This window comes from Triticum aestivum, chromosome 7D, assembly GCF_018294505.1.
Source record: "Triticum aestivum cultivar Chinese Spring chromosome 7D, IWGSC CS RefSeq v2.1, whole genome shotgun sequence".
Classification (NCBI taxonomy): domain Eukaryota; kingdom Viridiplantae; phylum Streptophyta; class Magnoliopsida; order Poales; family Poaceae; genus Triticum; species Triticum aestivum.
Window position 1 is genome coordinate 494,987,404 of NC_057814.1, and position 22,198 is coordinate 495,009,601.

Here is a 22,198-nt window from a genome sequence, read left to right on the forward strand (position 1 = left end):
CGCCGTTGCCGTGGAGGATCTTCAACACAACCAGGTTCCTAATCACAAATCTCATTTCCTTGCAATTTATATTATTTGCCATTTGCCTCTCGTTTTCCTCTCCCCCACTTCACAAAAATTTGCCGTTTTATTCGCCTCTCTTTTTCCGTTCGTCATTTTCTCGTCAGATCTATTCCTTGCTTGCAATCATGAGTGATTTCGGTATGGCACCAACAGATGATGGCCTGACTCCTAAGATTGGATGTACAGGCCATCTGGATGCTAAAACTTTTATCTTGGGGCAAGGGAACGTTATGGGAAAAGAACGTATCCAAGAATTTTTCAATTGTGTTGGAAATCTGAGTCTTGATGATGCCCTTATACTTTAAACTACTAGATCTTATGCGGATGTTATTTCAACACTAGTTCTAAAATTTGAAAGTAAATTTATCCGCACTCATCCTACTTTGCAAAGATTTTTTTTAGCCTCCCAAAATAAAGAATCCTAGAGCCAAAAAGTTGGCCACTCCCGTTCTTATGAACGAGTTTGACTACATAATTCGGGAAGCTAGGGAAATCTTTGATTTTTATGGTATGAATCGTGAAAAGCCCGTGATAGATGAAATCTATTTATATATAAAAAGTACTTGACGGGTTCACCATAAAAAAATAATTACCCTAGAAATTACTACAATAATTAGAGACATCTGGTCTTTAATTCAGTGGGCCTAATACCATCGAAGAAATCAGAATGGTTAGATCTTCATTAACCAGGTGGACCCATGCCCTCCGTACCATCACAAACAATCTCTGGATTCTATTGAACCATCCCATGAATTAAAAAAGTCACAGCCATGCCACAATTAAAAAAACTGATCGACACGTGTTTAAAAATACACGGCCATAAAAAAAAGGGCCATCACACGTTAAAAATGTACTCAAAATACATAGCCATAAAAAATCACACGTTAAAAATGTACTCAAAATACATAGCCATAAAAAAAGCTGATCATTACACGTTTAAAAATATACACTCTCATGGTCCCAGAAAAAGTCAAACGATCATGTACAGGACGCAATGACCAAACTCTCACAATCCTATGCAAAGATACAATCTCTCCAAACATAACCAAACTCTACCAATATTGTACAGAGATACAATCTCTCCAAGCAGAAACAAAATCTCACGTTCACGTACATATATAAAATCTCTCCGCATCCAAGTAACATCTCTTTCCATCGAGCAAGCGTGGTCAACTCAGCCATCCCTAAAATACCTTCCCCAGGCAATGGTTCGACCATCTCAAAAGTTCATTGTCCTTTAGATTTCAGAAGAGTACCCTTATTACATCATCTTCCTCCAGCAAACAACACTTCGATGTCAACTTCCTCCAACAAGTGGCACTTCAGCATTGTCTTCCTGCATCGGTCACAAGCCCCCCAATCTCATGTTGACTATCCTCAATCGTAATCTGCTACGTCAAGAGATCAGACCATCTTTAGTAAGTACCATCTCACAGAATTATAGCGTGCTCCTCTACTATAATCTGGGATTGTGGAATGGCCTCCATAGGTTTGAAGTCTATTAAGAAGCAAAGGGTAAGAGTACTGCAGTATGGTATCTACTTACAGTTTGTAGATCAGATAATGGTCACATAATATTTGAATTGAGTACCACAGTAATTATGTCTAATAAAGTACCTCATTAATCAAGTACAGATGGCATAAAAATAATGAGAAAAGTAAAGCAAAAAGTAATAAAAATAATGAATCTTCACAAACTTGAGCATTAATCCGCAACCTGTGGTGGACCAACCATTGGGACGAGCAGGGTTGGCCAGCCCAGGTCTTAAGCGGCGGAGCAAGATACTCCCCTGTCCAAAGACCAGCAGGTGCATCGCCATTGATCTTTGTAGTCATCCATCACCCCAAAAAAACACAAATTCAGGTCTACCACTGTCTGTAATAATATTATAATATCATCCTCTTGAACTTTATATTTGCATTCTCTATTGTGCAGGAATAAACAATGACAAGAAATGGTGGGCCACATACCAAGGAATTTGAGAAACATGTAAAAGGTGGTTAAAACAAATCAAATATGCAATCCAACAAGGTGATCCGTTACTAATCGTGATTCTTTTATATGTGGTATCACAAGAATGTTACAACTAAAAAGACAACAATTCCAGTTAGGCACAAGAGGTTCCTAATTGATTTTTGCTTGGACAAGAAAACAATATTTAAAATTATTATCTTATTGTTGCAAATCCAGACAATCAACAAAACAGCAAGATTGGAAAGTAGAATGAAACTGCAAGAAAAGATAAATAAACAGTCTTCGATCATAATGGGGATGCCCCACAATACACAGCCACACAAAAAGGACAACCTTTGATCAACTTCAAGTAAAAAAATCTTCACAAGTTTTACCTTATGTGTGTTATCATCCCTTTGGTTCTAAACTTTACCACTAATGATGCACAGGAAGCAACATTATGTTGCATATGCCTTGCACATCAATTCTGCTGTAGTCCCATTCAACAGATATCTACTGGTCAAATATCAAGCACATATAAATGTAGAGGTGTGCAACAGATCCCTATCAATAAAATACCTTTTTTAATACATAAATAAAGGTGATGACCAAGCCACAGTGCTAATTGTTGGAAAATAGTTCAATTTGAATTGCACTTCAGAGATCCCTACGTCGAAAGATTGCCTTTCCACTTGGAAAATGAGCAGCAAGTCATCTTTTCAGATCCTACAGATTTAACAAAGATTGCAACGAAAGAAAGAGTAGGAATCGCCAAATTTACACACTGGATGGATGTGTGAAGAAGCCAGTGAATTGACATATGCACAGTTGTTACATATTATATGTACAACGCGATCAGACCTATTTTCAAATTTACTTTTAAATCTTAATTTATCTTTCGAAAATATTTAAATTATAGCTAACCATAAATATACTAATTATTTCTTAAGTTTGCTGAATATTAATAGGGGTAGAGGGGCCTGACACTGCCAATATCGTCCCAAGCCCGGAAAAAAAGTGGAGGGGGCATAAACATATTAGCACTACGCTATACTCTGTATTTTGCATTCATAACTTACTATCATCATTTAGTACCTTTACCATAAGTCAATCGAAAGAAAATCAAGGGCAACCAGTATAGATGATGGTATAAAAAACATAAACAGGAACGTTAGTCACTGAAAAGCAATACCTTCTTTAATTATATTAGTTCAATCATACAAAGAAAAAAAAAGGATAAGAGGAAGGAGGACATGTGGGTGAAAATATTCAATGACCAAGCCAGGTTGCCTCTGTCGACGACGAAGACAAATTTTTGGCCTGCCTCGCTTTTGGACAGTGACGACGTGTCCGAGTAGGAACTTGGGGGCAACATTGTCCCCACCAATCCCCTACATGCATGTCGATGGCAAAAGCACCTCCAATTCGGTTATCATGTCTGCGTGGACATATGCTTACATTCTTTCCAATTTCACTCACTAATTATTATCTACCTCATTCAACACCTATGGAGCCCTTAAAAAATCACATGCTTTTTCAAGATTTCAAGGAAAAGTGAAGAAACACTTTTCACTAAACAGGCATTTCCTTAATTACGTTATATTCAATCGCAGAAACAAAGGACATGGTTATGAAAAAAATAAATATATGACAGTCAGGAAAAGGGAAAAGGGGACCTTCGAACTTCGAAGAATGTCGCCGATGTGGAGGATGCGTTTCGCTGGCGCTCTAGGGGCAGAAAACGTCTCCACCATCCTCATACTAAAGATGGATCAAAGCTGGTTGCGAGGCGAAATCCATGCCCACATCACCTGCACGGACGTCGAGAGCAACAACACCGTGCAGATGGATGATCTCGCCTACTCCCTTGCGCAGCTCCACCTTGGGCCCTGCTACCCCTCCATCGCTGTTTACCAGCCTAGACCGAAGAGGCGTACGTGGAGACAAACCAGCCACCGTTGAAGTTCATCCTATGGCCGCACTAGCGAATCGAGCTGCGGGGGTGGCCGCAGGTGAGGACGAGCAAGCTGATGGCACCGAACCAAGGAAGCAAGCTGACGACAGCTATCCGGCGGCAGCAATTTTGGAGTGAGCGGAGAGAATGAGGAAGAGAGAAAGGGGATCTGGCAAGAGCAACTTGCGACTGTGTAAAAGTGTGGACGTGGAAGAAGATACGTTTGGGGGGTTGTAGTAAAAAGGATGTGTGGTCGCTTTGTCAGCCTGTTTGGCTAAATACCAGAATATTCTACCGCATGGTATATGTGGTTAGCAAAATCAAAATTCATATAAATACCAGAATATTCTACCTCAAAAAATCCCATAATATTCAACCAGCAGAAAAATTACCTTTTATTTACAACATGATAGGGAACGCGAACAGCTAGCATGATGGGACCCATATAAAACCAATAACGTTGTGTAGATGTATATTGTAAGTGTGCACAGTGATTTTTTTTCTAACAAAAATACAGTATTGCTAAAACACATTTAATAAAAATACTGTGGGCGACTTTCCTTTTTCCAAAGAGTGAACAATCCCAAACCAAACTATGCCAACGTGAAAATACAAGCCACCATTGGCACCTCTGAGCGTAAAAGTGAGTTTTATTTCACTGAAATGGGATTACTGTCGATAAGACAAGTTCCAAAGCAAGGTTTGTTATATAGTGCAACCAACAAGTGATGCTACACGAGGAACAACGAAATTAGTTAGACTACGTACAACTATATTTTAATTTGTGTGCACGTGTCTTAAGTTAACTGCATCCAATGACCATTGAAACAAATATCTACAAAGAAAGTTTTAAGTGGATATGTATAATATATAAATACACTCTAACTTTTTATACCGAATCAAAACAAAATCACTTACAGTACAAAAATCACTATATATCGAAAGAAATACCTACCAATCTTACGCAATATTGGAAAATCTATATATGCCTACCAACACAAAAACAATGAGAACTATTAAATTTGTGTTCATAAAAAAGTATAACTAAGCAACATTACAAAAATACAGAAAATATACAAATATATTTTGCACAACAGAGCTGATTGGTCCGTCATGCTTAACTAAAACGTAAATGATGAAGGGGTAACCCATATATTTATATATCAGTAAAAGCTCAAACATACAAAACATAAAATATACATAGATTCTTATATTTCAAAATGGCATCAAATTTAATTCCAAATTTTCTTTGGATAAATGGATAAATGAAAATCATGTGATCTCCAATCAACTCTATAAACTTCTAGCCCGCGCATCGAGCGGGCCACTTTGCTAGTTCTTTACAATAGTGACTATGCACTAAGGCATTTGCTTGGGGATAATAAGATCCTTGATGAGAATCTTAAAAGGGACGTCCCCGTTCTAGAAATAATCCAACAAGTTTTTAATAATATTAATCAACACTATTCTTGGATTGTTGCGGGAAATCAAAGGGGTTATGCTGAAAACCAACTAAGGAATGCTAAAGTTTCTATGGATAATATGTTTTATGTTGTGTTTACAAAACCACCTGATAAAAATACCCCCAAGGAAAATAAGAAGAAGAAGGATTACAAAACTTAGATCCTTGCCTTATGCCTAGCTAAGGGCGTAAAACTATACCGCTTGTTGGGAGGCAACCCAATGAATAAAATTTATTTTTGCTTTTTGTTTCTGTTCTTGAGTGTTTACACAGTTATGCTACTGGTATGATTGTGCTTTTTATGTTTTAATTAGTGTTTGTGCCAAGTAAAGCCTATAGGATCTTCTTGGGTGATAGTTGTTTGATCTTACTGAAAAAGACAGAAACTTTGTGCTCACGAAAATAATTTTCATAAATCACAGAAAAGAGATTTTGCCCTGATTATTTTTGCAGAAGATTAATATACAAATTACCCTGGTCGTCCTATTTTGGTAGAATTTTTGGAGTTCCAGAACTATTCGAACAAGTCAGATTACTACAGACTGTTCTGTTTTGACAGATTCTGCTTTCTTTGTGTTGTGTGCTTATTTTGATGGCTCTATGGTTTTCTTTGATGAGTTTTTGCCATAGAAAAGTTGGAATACAGTAGATATAATACAAAAACAAAATATGAATTGGTTTGATACAGCACTTGTAGTAGTGATTTATTTTTCTTGCACTAACGGATCTCACAAAGGTTTTGTTGAGTTTTGTGTGATTGAAGTTTTCAAGTTTTGAGTTATCTTACGATGGATGAAGGAAGGATGTAAGAGACGGCATCGCAAGCTATTATACAAGTATGATCAACCAACTAAGCTTGGGGATGCCTCCGAGTGGCATCCCCGCTTTCTTCCAACAACTATCGGTATTTTACTCGAGGCTATATTTTTATTCGTCACATGATATGTGTTTTGCTTGGAGCGTCTTGTATGATATGTGTCTTTGCTTGTTTTATTTTGTGTTTTAAGTAATCAATCCTTGCTGGACACACCTATTTGAGAGAGCCAAAATTATGTCATGACTTGTTAGAATTGCTCTCTATGCTTCACTTAAATCTTTTATGAGCTAGGACTTGCTCTAGTGCTTCATTTATATCTTTTTTAGCATGGTGTGCTTTGTTATTTTTAAAGAAATGCTCTCTTGCTTCACTTAGATTTATTTTAGAGTTAGTAAAAGTTTGAGGAAATTCTCTCTTGCTTCACTTAAATTATTTTGGGAGAAAGAAAAATTTGTTATGCTCATGATCATTACTTATATTTGTTTGAGCTTATGAAAAGCAACACATGAAAATTAGTCCCAAAGGGATAGATATCCAAGAAGGATAAAGAAAAATTTCATGAAGATCATTGGACAAAATAAACTTGATTCTTAGTAATAGTTTTGAGATATAAAGATGTGATATGTGAGTTATATTGATGAGTAATTGTGCTTTAGTAAGAATATTGGTGTTAAGGTTTGTGATTCCCTATCCATGCACGAAAGTCAATAATCATGCAATGAAAATTATATCCTACTTATGATGCATTATTCGGTGTTAATTATGCTTAATGCTTGCTTATGAGATTATTCGTTTCTTGGTTGGTCGCTTCTCAATCTTTTTGCTAGCCTTCATTTTGCACTAAGTATGACCTCTACTTGTGCATCCAAAATCCTTTAAACCAGTTTTGCCACATGAGTTCACTATATCTACCTATATGCGGTATTCTTTTGCCGTTCTAGGCAAATTTGCATGTGCCATCTCTAATTTTCAAAATAAACTTCTCTTTTGTGTGTTTGTTTCGCTCGCGGAACGGTAATGTGTGGCTAATATTTTCCATGCTGGATGTGCTATTCTCACGATGAGTGTTTATTCACTTGTCATTGCACGAGAGTAAGGAAATGGTTTTAGGGATGCCCAGTCCTGAAATGCAAAAATGAATTTACTTTATGTTATCAAATAATAAATTCCTTGGAAAGTGTTGGTATGGAGGGCACCCGTGGATACGGCTAGCCATGGAAAGTGAAAGAATGGTGGAAAAAGAATAAACTTTATTTTCTGTTTGGGAACCGCCTATGGCATATCTAGCATGGAAAGTGTTCGTAGCTCTACGTCGTTTTCGTTGGTGGGATGGATACACCTCCCAAAATGTTTTTATCTCTAATTTTTCGCTTTGAGCTATGGCACCTCTACAAATCCCTACATCCCTCTGCGAAGGGCCTTTCTTTTACTTTATACAATTTTTATTTTGAATTTGAGTCTCCATCTTCTCTTACAAAAGCACCAACTAGGAGGCAATATGATCGTGCTCAAGTATTGGTTGTAGTTAATATTCGAGTGTGTTTCATGAATGGATCAATGTTTGAGCATGATGGGCTAGGGATAACTTATTTTAGCATTGATATTTTGAAAGACATGGTTGCTTGTTGATATGCTTGAGTATCTAAATTATGATGTCAAAACTAGACTATTGCTTTGAATCACATAAAAGTCCAAATGTCCATGCTATAAAGAAAAGAATATGATATGACTTGATAAACAGCACTCCACATCAAAAATTCTGTTTTTATCACTTACCTACTCGAGGACGACTAGGAGTTAAGCTTGGGGATGCTGATACGTCTCCAACGTATCTATAGTTTTTGATTGTTCCATGTTGTTTTATTATCAATCTTGGATGCTTTATAATCATTTTATAGTCATTTTATATTATTTTTTGGTACTAACCTATTGACATAGTGCCAAGTGCCAGTTGCCGTTTTTCCATGTTTTTTACATCGCAGGAAATCAATACCAAACGGAGTCCAAATGCCACGAAACTCCACGATGATTTTTTATGGGCCAGAAGGAAGGCAATGGGCCCTAGTTGCACCTGGGGGTGCCCCAAGGGGGGCACAACCCACCAGGGCGCGCTAGGAGGCCCAGGCGCGTGCTGGTGGGTTGCCCACCTCGGGTGCCCCCGGACCGCCTCTTTGCTCTATAAATACCGCAAAAATACCAGATCCAATCTAGACACCCTCACGGAGGGGTTCACCACTTCCATTGGTGCCTCTCCGATGATGCATGAGTAGTTCTTTGTAGACCTTCGGGTCCGTATTTAGTAGCTAGATGGCTTTCTCTCTCTCGCTGAATTCTCAATGCAATGGTCTCTTGGAGATCCATATGATGTCTCTTTTGCGGTGTGTTTGTTGGAATCTGATGAACTTTGAGTTTATGATCAGTTATATCTTTTTATATCCATGAAAGTTATTTGAGTTTCTATGATCTCTTATATGCATGATCTCTCATAGCCTCTTATTTCTTCTCCGATATTTGGGTTTTGTCTGGCCAACTTGATCTATTTATCTTGCAATGGGAAGAGGTGCCCGGTAGTGGGTTTGATCTTACGGTGCTTGATCCCAGTGACAGAAAGGGAACCGCCACATATGTATCGTTGCTACTAAGGATAAAAAGACGAGATCTATATCTACCGCCATATAGATAAACGGATCTTGTCTACATCATATCATCGTTCTCATTGCATTACTCCGTTTTTCCATGAACTTAATACACTAGATGCATGCTGGATAGCGGTCGATGTGTGGAGTAATAGTAGTAGATGCAGGCAGGAGTCGGTCTACTAATCTTGGACGTGATGCCTATGTAATGATCATTGCATGGATATCGTCATAATTATTTGAAGTTCTATCAATTTCCCAACACTAATTTGTTTACCCACCGTTTGCTATTTTTCTCGAGAGAAGCCACTAGTGAAACCTACGGCCCCCGGATCTTCTTTCTCATATATTTGCCTTGCGATCTACTTTTCCTTTGCGTTTTTATTCAAATCTATTAAACCAAAAAATAAAAAAATACCTTGCTGCGTTTTATATTTATGTATTTTATTTTGCGTTCGATCTATCAATCTAATACAATTTACCTCATGTCTGTTTGCCTATCTTGAGGCGTCGTACCCCGGAAGGGATCGACAACCCCTTTAACACGTCGGGTTGCGAGGTGTTGTTGTTTGTGTGCAGGTGCTGCTTACGTTGTGTTGCTTGGTTCTCCTACTGGTTCGATACCTTGGTTTCATAACTGGGGAAATACCTACCGTCGTTGTGCTACATCATCCCTCCCTCTCCAGGGAAATACTGACGTAGTTCTAGCTACCATCATTGGGCAATTGATAGAACTTCAAACAATCATGACGATATCCATGCAATGATCATTATATAGGCATCACGTCCAAGATTAGTACACTGGTACAACGATGTGCTAAACAAACGGTTTTTAACCCCTTTCTGCGACGACATTTGGAACCGTCGCCAAGTGAGTGTGGGCGATAGGGGGGTCCTTCCCACACGACCCAGAAATCGTCGGGGATAGGCCCTCCTGGGACCCAGGCTGGGGCCGTGTGCGATCGGGCGAGGCATCGAAACCCAATCATTTCCGTAGGTATGTACATCCCACACGGTGAATCCCAGAAAATCATTTCCGTAGGTATGTACATCCCACATGGTGAATCCCAGAAAATCATTTTCGTAGGTATGTACATCCCACACGGTGAATCCTAGAAAAGCATTTCCGTATGTATGTATATCACACACAGTTCTTTATGTGGAAACGTTTGTGCAAGGTGGCCTAACACAAATAGTTCGCTGTCGGAAGCCGTGTGTGATTGTTAGTTGATCGAACACGCCTACTTTCTAGAAACCGTGCGAGTTGTTTGAGTTCATCGCCCACGGTGCTGTCTGAGTAACCGTCTGCAATAGAAAACCCTAATAAGCAGGGTAATTAGCCTATTATTGATAATCCATGTACTAATCAAACTGACATTTCTTATAAAACACGCCGGATATTTCATATCCATATAAAAGCAACCAGGATTTCATAATCGAATTACATCAGATAGCTTCGGCACTCAGTTATGCCATTACACAACAGCACCAAGTTTCACATGCAGCATCAAAAACCTTTGGAAAGTAGCATCATACACGGTAAATAGACAGATGAATCTCATCTGGGAAACTGCAGAAGAGGAAGGCAAATATTGAGCCTTCAGTGATGTTGAATGTCCTTGCAAGTTTAGGCCAGTGGCTATGGATAATTGCCCGCCCAACCTTCATCCTCTTCAGCAAGACTTCAATATTGTACCGTGGGTGTTGAATGAATACCTTCCTCGCCTCTTGACCACGCAGGTGGTTTGGGAGGTAATCATTAGTGAACTGCTTTGAAAAGTACTGAAAACAAAGCTATGCATAAATCGCTGTTGCAAATTTTGAAATGGCGCAAGGGGTGAAAACAAGGTAAAAGAGTTAGTACCATCCTATAGTTGACTGATGTCTTCTTCATTGTGCAAACAAAGATCTTGCTGTTATTCGTCGCAAGTTTCTTCATCCTAACAATCTTTCTGAGTTTCTTAACTTGACTGATATTCATGGACATCTCCTTTCCCCATATGAAAAATGGGTCGAACAGTGGGTCTAAGCCTCTGACAGCAGGACCTACATGTGCAAGACCAAATTGTAAGAAACCTAAATATTAGAATGATTCCTGCAACTGCACAATAATGTGCTATTAGCCAAAGGACCCTGCTTGAACAAACCTTGATGGTAAACTGCAGTGTCTCCCATTGTTTCCCTGCAACACACATAAGGAAGATCTTGATCAGGTTAACTGAGAGTTGCCATACTATCAGTAGAATATATATTGAGTACAACCAAATTTGATTGGTGTCGCATGCATAACAATACAAAATTGTACCCACAACAAATGAAAATCAAATTGCAGAACTGAACCAAACAATTAAATGGACGGCAAACCAAATGAACTAAAATAGTTAACTGAGCACGACGTTGCAGAATAGAAACATGTACTAGAAGATAAGACAGTTAACAAAACAAGGAATGCTTGAGAACAGTACTACGAAATGTAGCAATTGTTGGACCAAAGTGTTAACTGAACATTACATTTCAGAGGACCAAACTGTTAACTAAACATCAGATTGCATATTAACATTACAGAGGACAAATCACTGGAAGGCACTGGCGGTGGCCTCGAGAAAACATCACGAACTGTATTTTAAAGTAGACAACCGCGTGGCAGTGTCGACGGTGGCCTCGAAGACGAGGTGCTCCTCCAAGATCTGGCGGTCGACACGCATGGCAGCCATAGCAACCTTGTTCGCGCGTGCGGCCGCATGCTACTGAGTTGTGGGCGGCGCTTAATTGGAGGAGGGGGCAGTGATTTCGGTGGAAGGTGTCGCTCCGTCGGTCGGGGCATGTGGGACGGAAAAGGAGGAGGATGGTGTGGGTGGGGTGTGGATTACCTTACCATATCGACGAGGCCGCACAGCAAGAAGAAGGGTCGGCGGCGAGGAGGCCGCGCAACAAGAAAAAGGGTCGCCGGCGAGGAGGCGGCGCTGCAAGAAGAAGGGTCGCCGGCGAGGAGGCGGCGCTGCAAGAAGAAGGGTAGCTGGCAAGGAGGCGGCGCTGCAAGAAGAAGGGTCGCCAGCGAGGAGGCTGAGCTGCCAGTAAGCAGCAGTGAAGGTTTGAACTTGGAAAGCAAGGAGGAACGGTGGAAATGTGACTTTTGGTAGGAGGGAGGGGGCGGGGAGATAGATATTTCTGCGGTGGCAAAAAAAATTCGCTCGGTGCCGCGAGAAACTGGCGCGCAAGTTTGGTTCAAGCGGGGGCGGTGGACTATAGACGATGAAACTTCCAGCGTAAGCCAGACAAGACGGTCCGCCAAGATATTTTATATCGCATCCCACATGATTCTTTCTAGTAAACAGTTTGTGGTATACCTGATTTTTTCATTATGTTTTGAAAGAAAAAATGGTGTTACGGAGGGAAAGGATGGTGTTTGAATTGCTAGAACATTTACGTACAGTGAACATGCAACTAGTACATGAGTGTCGTGTTTAAATTTGGAATAATTCCGGGTTCGTTTGGCATTTTTATGCATTAATTGAGTTTTTGGGCATTTAATGTGCATAATTCAAATTTGAACTATAAGCACATGCTCCAATGCACCAAAGTTTGTTGAAAAATCACATGTGTGTCTTTGGGTGAATTTATAGGTCGCATGCAAGAAATGGGAATGGAATTCAAACATCTGGGCGTCGTGGCTCGGCCGAAATGATTGAGAAACTTGGCTTTCTAATTCCTGTAAATCCAAAACACGGCTGAAAATCATGAAACTTGGCATCGTGTCATGACATGGCACCAACATGCTGCAGTAGATTTTTTGGCCGAATTGGGACAAGCTTTGGTGTAAGCTTCTTGCATACCGGAGCTTCCCTAAAGAAGGCTCTTGGTTCCGAGAGGGAACGTGTCACCTCCGTGTGCGAAACGACATACGTACACCGCCTTCTCCCGCCTGAATTTTTGTACACTGGTAGATTAGACCAAATAGAAGTATCGTGCTAAATTTTGGAATTATTCCGGGTTCATTTGTCCTTTTTATACATTAATTGAGTTTCTGGGCATTTAATGTGCATAATTCAAATTTGAACTACAAGCACATACTTCAGTGCACCAAAGTTGGTTGAAAAATCACATGTGTGTCTTTGGGTGAATTTATAGGTCCCATGCAAGAAATGGGAATGGAATTCAAACATTTGGGCATCGTGGCTCGGCCGAAAAGATTGAGAAACTTGGTTTTTTAATTCCTGTAAACCCAAAACACGCCTGAAAATCATGAAACTTGTCATGGTGTCATGACATGGCACCAACATACTGCGGTAAATTTTTTGGCCGAATTGGGACAAGCTTTGGTGTAAACTTGTTGCAAACCGGAGCTTCCCTCAAGAAGGCTCGTGGTTCCGAGAGGGAACGTGTCACCTCCGTGTGCGAAATGACATACGTACATTGCCTTCTCCCGCCTTAATTTTTTTACACATGCAGATTAGACCAAATAGAAGTATCGTGCTAAATTTTGGAATTATTCCGGGTTCGTTTGGCCTTTTTTATACATTAATTGAGTTTCTGCACATTTAATATGCATAATTCAAATTTGAACTACAAGCACATGCTCCAGTGCACCAAAGTTGTTTGAAAAATCACATGTGTGTCCTTGGGTGAATTTTTAGGTCCCATGCAAGAGATAGGAGTGAAATTCAAACATCTGGGCATCGTGGCTCTGCCGGAAAGATTGAGAAACTTGTTTTTTTATTCCTGTAAATCCAAAACACGCCTGAAAATCATGAAACTTGGCATGGTGTCATGACATGGCACCAACATGCTGCGGTAATTTTTTTGGCCGAATTGGGACAAGCTTTAGTGTAAGCTTCTTGCAAACCGGAGCTTCCCTCAAGAAGGCTCGTGGTTCCGACAGGGAACGTGTCACCTCCGTGTGTGAAACGACATACGTACACTGCCTTCTCCCGCCTTAATTTTTTTACAGAGGCATATTACACCAAATAGAAGTATCGTGCTAAATTTTGGAATTATTCCGGGTTCGTTTGGCCTTTTTTATACATTAATTGAGTTTCTGCGCATTTAATGTGCATAATTTAAATTTGAACTACAAGCACATGCTCCAGTGCACCAAAGTTGTTGAAAAATCACATGTGTGTCCTTGGGTGAATTTCTAGGTCCCATGCAAGAGATGGGAGTGAAATTCAAACATTTGGGCGTCATGTCTCGGCTGGAAAGATTGAGAAGCTTGGTTTTTTAATTCTTGTAAATCCAAAACATGCCTGAAAACCATGAAACTTGACATGGGGTCATGACATGGCACCAACATGTTGCGGTAATTTTTTTGGCCGAATTGGGACAAGGTTTGGTGTAAGCTTCTTGCAAACCGGAGCTTCCCTCAAGAAGGCTCGTGGTTCCGAGTGGGAACGTGTCACCTCCGTGTGTGAAACGACATAGGTACACTGCCTTCTCCCGTCTTAATTTTTTACACAGGAAGATTAGACCAAATAGAAGTATCGTGCTAAATTTTGGAATTATTCCGGGTTCGTTTGCCCTTTTTATACATTAATTGAGTTTCTGCGCGTTTAATGTGCATAATTCAAATTTGAACTACAAGCACAGGCTCCAGTGCACCAAAGTTATTTGAAAATCACATGTGTGTCCTTGGGTGAATTTCTAGGTCCCATGCAAGAGATGGGAGTGAAATTCAAACATCTGGGTGTCGTGGTTCGGCCGGAAAGATTGAGAAACTTGGTATTTTAATTCCTATAAATCCAAAACACGCCTGAAATTCATGAAACTTGGCATGGTGTCATGACATGGCACCAACATCTTACAGTAATTTTTTTGGCCGAATTGGGACAAACTTTGGTGTAAGCTTCTTGCAAACCGGAGCTTCCCTCAAAAAGGCTCGTGGTTCCGAGAGGGAACGTGTCACCTCCGTGTGCGAAACGACATACGTACACTGCCTTCTCCCACCTTAATATTTTTACATAGGCAGATTAGACCAAATGGAAGTATCATGCTAAATTTTGGAATTATTCTGGGTTTGTTTGGCCTTTTTTATACATTAATTGAGTTTCTGTGCATTTAATGTGCATAATTCAAATTTGAACTACAAGCACAGGCTCCAGTGCACCAAAGTTGTTTGAAAAATCACATGTGTGTCCTTGGGTGCATTTCTAGGTCCTATGCAAGATTTGGGAATGAAATTCAAACATCTGGGTGTCGTGGCTTGGCCGTAAAGATTGAGAAACTTGGTTTTTTAATTCCTGTAAATCCAAAACACGCCTGAAAATCATGAAACTTGGCATGGTGTCATGACATGGCACCAACATGTTGTGGTAATTTTTCTGTCCGATTTGCGAAGGCGCACACATTAACAATCAACAAAGTCATTTTGGAATAAGTGTTGTCACGTTACAAATCGGAAACACAAGTATTATTAAAACCGTTCTACTTACCAATTACGTGCCGCCACGCATCCCCTTTTTTTATTGGCTAGGAGGTGCCGTGCGGGGTAGCTATTTGAGTACGGGAGGCGTGTGATCAGACCCCTGCGCGTGCTCATCGGGAGGAGAGCCCTCTGACCGCTACCCGCCACGCACCTCCCTCCCAACGTCTCCATTAATGGTGCCCGAGCACCTGTTCTACGGCGTGGCTATATGTCTCACTGGACTGAGATTTAAGAGAGAAAAATGAAAATCTGAAAAGAAAGTTTCGCACGGATCCTGATGTAAGATCTGACGGACATATATACCATCAACTGCGACTTATAGCAAGCATGATGAATATAAGGACGATGACAGTGGATAATAATTGCCTTACATATTTAGGAACATAATTAAAAAAAGCCACATGCGGCAACGCCCGAAATACACAAGGGCAAAAGAAGAAGGAAGACAACGATCTGGCTCGCTGATCTCTACTTTCTTGATGTGTTGCTGCAGGCCGCGGGAACTAGTCTCCACGGCGAGCGGCGATGAGCTCTTTCTTGTCCTCAAGATGCTGCTTGAGAGCATCCACGGATTCCTCCACCAGCCTTCTGTGCTCGATGCGCAGCATGGCATTCTCGTCCATAAGTTTCTCGATGATGACGCCGGTCCTCTTCAACAAGGCAGTGGTCCACTCCTACTGCTCCGCACTTCCGACGATCTTCGCCCTCAGCAGGTCGCGCTCGGCCTGGAGCTTCGCATTGCTCTCATTTAGTTGCCGGATGATACCGGTAGACTGTTCAAACGAGGCTTTCAGGTCATCCTGCAACCTCACCCAGCTGGAGATCTGATCCATCTGCCTAAGGACGAGGGCATGCATGTGCCTGTAAGAGTCCTCGCATGCCCGTGAGACATTTTCCTAGGCCACCGCGGCGCGGGAGGACATCTCTACTGCATCCGCGGCGCGGCGGGACATCTCTTCTGCTTCCGCGGCGCGGCCGGACCAATCTACTGCATCGACGGTGCGGCGGGACCTCCGTGCTGCTTCGGCGGCGCCGCGGGACCTCTCTGGTGCTATGGCCACGCGGCGGGATGATACGTCTCCAGCGTATCTATAATTTTTTATTGTTCCATGCTATTATATATTCTGTTTTGGATGTTTAATGGGCTTATCTATACACTTATATATTATTTTTGGGACTAACCTATTAACCGGAGGCCGAGCCCAAATTGCTGTTTTTTTGCCTATTTCAGTGTTTCGAAGGAAAGGAATATCAAACGGAGTCCAAACGGAATGAAACCTTCGGGAATGTGATTTTCTGAACAAACGTGATCTAGAGGACTTGGAGTGGACGTCAAGCAACCAACGAGGAAGCCACGACGCAGGGGGCACGCCTACCCCCCTGGGCGCGCCCTCCACCCTCGTGGGGCCCTCGTGGCTCCACCGACCTACTTCTTCCTCCTATATATACCTACGTACCCCCAAACCATCGAGGAGCACCACGAAAACCTAATTCCACCGCGCAACCTTCTGTACCCGTGAGATCCCATCTTGGGGCCTTTTCCGGTGCTCCGCCGGAGGGGGCATTGATCACGGAGGGCTTCTACATCAACACCATAGCCTCTCTAATGATGTGTGAGTAGTTTACCTCAGACCTTCGGGTCCATAGTTATTAGCTAGATGGCTTCTTCTCTCTCTTTGGATCCCAATACAAAGTTCTCCTCGTTTTGCTTGGAGATCTATTTGACGTAACTCTTCTTTTGCGGTGTGTTTGTCGAGATCCGACGAATTGTGGGTTTATGATCCAGATTATCTATGAACAATATTTGAATCTTCTCTAAATTCTTTTATGTATGATTGGTTATCTTTGCAAGTCTCTTCGAATTATCAGTTTGGTTTGGCCTACTAGATTGATCTTTCTTGCAATGGGAGAAGTGCTTAGCTTTACGTTCAATCTTGCGGTGCTCGATCCCTGTGACAGTAGGGGAAACGACACGTATTGTATTGTTGCCATCGAGGATAAAAATATGGGGTTTATATCATACTGCATGAGTTTATCCCTCTACACCATGTCATCTTGCTTAAAGCGTTACTCCGTCCTTATGAACTTAATACTCTAGATGCATGCTGGATAGCAGTTGATGTGTGGAGTAATAGTAGTAGATGCAGGCAGGAGTCGGTCTACTTGTCACCGACGTGATGCCTATATACATGATCATACCTAGATATTCTCATAACTATGCTCAATTCTATCAATTGCTCGACAGTAATTTGTCTACCCACCATAATACTTATGCTCTTGAGAGAAGCCACTAGTGAAACCTATGGCCCCGGGGTCTATTTTCTATCATATTAATCTACCGTTATTTCTATTACCGTTTATTTTGCTTTCTTTACTTTTAGTCTTTATCATAAAAAATACCAAAAATATTATTTTATCATCTCTATCAGATCTCACTTTTGCAAGTGGCCGTGAAGGGATTGACAACCCCTTTATCGTGTTGGTTGCAAGGTTCTTATTTGTTTGTGTAGGTACGAGGGACTTGAGCGTGGTCTCCTACTGGATTCATACCTTTGTTCTCAAAAACTGAGGGAAATACTTACGCTACTTTACTGCATCACCCTTTCCTCTTCAAGGGAAAAACCAACGCAGTGCTCAAGAGGTAGCAAGAAGGATTTCTGGTGCTGTTGCCGGGGAGTCTACGCACAAGTCAACATACAAAGTACCCATCACAAACTCTTATCCCTTGCATTACATTATTTTCCATTTGCCTCTCGTTTTTCTCCCCCCCACTTCACCCTTGCCGTTTTATTCGCTCTCTTTTCTCTTCGCCTTTTTCTTGCTTGTTCCTTGAGATATTTGCTGTCATTATGTCTGAAACTGGGGAGGTTATCGCTGATAATAACATGGGAAACTTTGATGCTTTTGATGATCCTCCTGAGGAACCTACTATCTTGCATACTAAAAGGTTTCGAGTTGGTAGTGGTAGTATTATTGGGAAAGGAGTGATTCAAGATTTCTTTACTTATGCCGGTGCTTTGCCTATTATGGGTGGCTCTATTCTTCATAGAACTAGTAGCCTTGCAGATGCAATATCTTTGCTCGTAGTTGAACTTGAAAGACAATTTCTTCATATGCATCCTCGCATACAAAGAATTTTCCTAGAATTCACTAATATTGAACACTCTTCTGTTAAGCGTGCCGCTACTATATTTTTGGCTCATGAGTTCAAATTTATAATGAAAGAGGCTAAAGAAAATTTTGCGCATTATAGGGTTGATGCTGGTCATCCTCCCATAGAAGCTATCCTTTTTAACCAAGAAGACATAATGCGTTTACAATCTTTAGATCATGTTGCTTATAATGAAAATCTTAGAAAAAAGGTTCCTGCCGACATTCTAGTTGATAGAATTTCTGAACTTAATGATGATTTTTCTATTCAGAATAATGGGTTAGGTTTTTCTCTTGAGCAAAGGCTTGTGACCTTTTGTCAAAAGAATGCTTGTAATGGTGAATTGGTTGTGCAATATAAGGGGCCAAAGGAGGAACCCATACCTCCCGAGCTTGATCTTGGGGACTTTTGTCCCATTAAATTTAGCCCTTTTGATTATTTTTGCTTGCCACAAAGAACTTTCTGCTGAACGTAGAGATTATGAGAGAATTTTTCATGACTTTCCTTACCATTATTATGGTAATACCTAGATCTATCCTCGCTTTTATGCCTAGCTAGGGGCGTTAAACGATATCTCTTATTGGGAGGCAACCCAATTTTATTTTAATTTTCTTGCTTTTTATTTCTGTTTAGTAATAAATAATCTTTGATCTAGCCTCTGGTTAGATGTGTTTTTATGTTTTAATTAGTGTTTGTGCCAAGTTAAACCTATAGGATCTTCTTGGATGATAGTTATTTGATCTTGCTGAAAATTCCAGAAGCTTTCTGTTCACAAAAACAATTGTTTAAAATCACCACAACGTGATAAAATACTGATTCCAATTGAAGTAGATCAATAAACAAATTATCTAGGTCGTCCTATTTTGGTAGATTTTTTCTGAGTTCCAGAAGTTTGCGTTTGATACAGATTACTACAGACTGTTCTGTTTTTGACAGATTCTGTTTTCCGCGTGTTGTTTGCTTATTTTGATGAATCTATGGCTAGTAAAAGAGCTTATAAACCATTGAGAAGTTGGAATACAGTAGGTTTAACACCAATATAAACAAATAATGAGTTCATTACAGTACCTTGAAGTGGTGTTTTGTTTTCTTTCGCTAACGGAGCTCACGAGATTTTCTGGTAAGTTTTGTGTTGAGAAGTTTTCAAGTTTTGGGTAAAGATTTGATGGACTTTGGAACAAGGATTGCCAAGATCCTAAGCTTGGGGATGCCCAAGGCACCCCAAGGTAAAATACAAGGACAACCAAAAGCCTAAGCTTGGGGATGCCCCAGAAGACATCCCCTCTTTCGTCTTCATCTATCGGTAACTTTACTTGGGGCTATATTTTTATTCACCACATGATATGTGTTTTGCTTGGAGTGTCTTGTATGATTTGAGTATTTTCTTTTTAGTTTACCACATACATCCTTTCTGTACACACCTTTTGAGAGAGACACACATGATTCGGAATTTGTTAGAATACTCTGTGTGCTTCACTTATATCTTTTGAGCTATGTAGTTTTTCTCTAGTGCTTCAGTTATACCTTTTAGAGCACGGTGGTGGTTTTTATTTTATAGAAATTTATTAATATATCATGCTTCACTTGTATTATTTTTAGAGTCTTAAACAGCATGGTAATTTGCTTCAATTGTGAAATTAATCCGAATGTGATAGGCATCCAAGATGAGCCTAATAAAAACTTCCATATTGAGTTCATTGAATATCATGAGAAGTTTGATACTTGATAAGTGTTTTGAGATATAAAGGTGGTAATATTAGAGTGTGCTAGTTGAGTAATTGTGAAATTGAGAAATACTTGTGTTAAGGTTGGCAAGTCCCGTAGCATGCACGCATGGTAAAAGTTGTGTGACAATTTTGACATATAAGGTGTTCTTTTATTGCTTTCCTTATGAGTGGCGGCCGGGGACGAGCGATGGTCTTTTCCTACCAATCTATCCCTCTAGGGGCATGCGTAGTAGTACTTTGCTTCGAGGGCTAATTAACTTTTGCAATAAGTATATGAGTTCTTTATGACTAATGTGAGTCCATGGATCATACGCACTCTCAACCTTTCGCAATTTTCTAGCCTCTACGGTACCGTGCATTGCCCTTCTTGCCTTGAGAGTTGGTGCAAACTTCGCCGGTGCATCCAAACCCCGTGATATGATACGCTCTATCACATATAAACCTCCTTATATCTTCCTCAAAACAGCCACCATACCTACCTATCATGGCATTTCCATAGCCATTCCAAGATATATTGCCATGCAACTTTCCACCGTTCCATTCATTATGACACGCTCCATCATTGTCATATTGCTTTGCATGATCATGTAGTTGACATCGTATTTGTGGCAAAGTCACCATTCATAATTTTTTCATACATGTCACTCTTGATTCATTGCATATCCCGGTACACCACCGGAGGCATTCAACTAGAGTCATAATTTGTTCTAAGTATTGAGTTGTAATTCTTGAGTTGTAAGTAAATAAAAGTGTGATGATCATCATTATTAGAGCATTGTCCCATGTGAGGAAAGGATGATGGAGACTATGATTCCCCCACAAGTCGGGATGAGAAAACGGACTAAATAAAAAAAGAAGGAGAAGAGGCCAAAGAGAAAAATAGATAAGGCCCAAAAAAAAGAGAAAGAAAAATGAGAGAAAAAGAGAGAAGGGACAATGTTACTATCCTTTTCCACACCTGTGCTTCAAAGTAGCACCATGATCTTCATGATAGAGAGTCTCCTATGTTGTCACTTTCATATACTAGTGGGAATTTTTCATTATAGAACTTGGCTTGTATATTCCAATGATGGGCTTTCTCAAAATGCCCTAGGTCTTCGTGAGCAAGCAAGTTGGATGCACACCCACTTAGTTTCTTTTGTTGAGCTTTCATATATCTATAGCTCTAGTGCATCCGGTGCATGGCAATCCCTACTCCTCTCATTGACATCAATTGATGGGCATCTCCATAGCCTATTGATTAGCCGCGTCAATGTGAGACTTTCTACCTTTTTGTCTTCTCACATAATCCCCGTCATTATACTTTATTCCACCCATTGTGCTATATCCATGCCTTGCACTCATGTATTGCGTAAGGGTTGAAAAGGTTGAAGCGCGTTAAAAAGTATGAACCAATTGCTCGGCTTGTCATCGGGGTTATGCATGATGAGAACATTTTGTGTGACGAAATTGAAACATGGCCTAACTATATGATTTTGTAGGGATAAGCTTTCTTTGGCTATGTTATTTTGATAAGACATAATTTCTTGATTAGCATGTTTGAAGTATTATTGTTTTTATGTCAACATTAAACTTTTATCTTGAATCTTTCGGATCTGAATATTCGTGCCACAATAAAAAGAATTACATTGAAATTATGCTAAGAAGCATTCCACATCAAAAATTCTGTTTCTATTATTTACCTACTCAAGGACGAACGGGAATTAAGATTGGGGATGCTTGATACGTCTCCAATGTATCTATAATTTTTTATTGTTCCATGCTATTATATATTCCGTTTTGGATGTTTAATGGGCTTATTTATACACTTTTATATTATTTTTGGGACTAACCTATTAACCGGAGGCCCAACCCAAATTGATGTTTTTTTGCCCATTTCAGTGTTTCGAAGGAAAGGAATATCAAACGGAATGAAACCTTCGGGAACGTGATTTTCTGAACAAACGTGATCCAGAGGACTTGGAGTGCACGTCAAGCAACCAACGAGGAAGCCACGAGGCAGGGGGGCGTGCCTAC

The 22,198-nt window shown here is 40.3% G+C and overlaps 1 long non-coding RNA gene across 1 annotated transcript; it reads right to left on the reverse strand.

Annotated features, from left to right (window-relative positions):
- Window positions 1–969: 969 nt before the first annotated feature.
- LOC123167911 (uncharacterized) lies at window positions 970–4,193 on the reverse strand. The gene is made up of 2 exons (XR_006484139.1): window positions 3,694–4,193; window positions 970–1,887 (listed from the first exon to the last, which is right to left on the reverse strand). It is a non-coding gene; the product is annotated as an uncharacterized lncRNA (long non-coding RNA).
- Window positions 4,194–22,198: the final 18,005 nt, after the last annotated feature.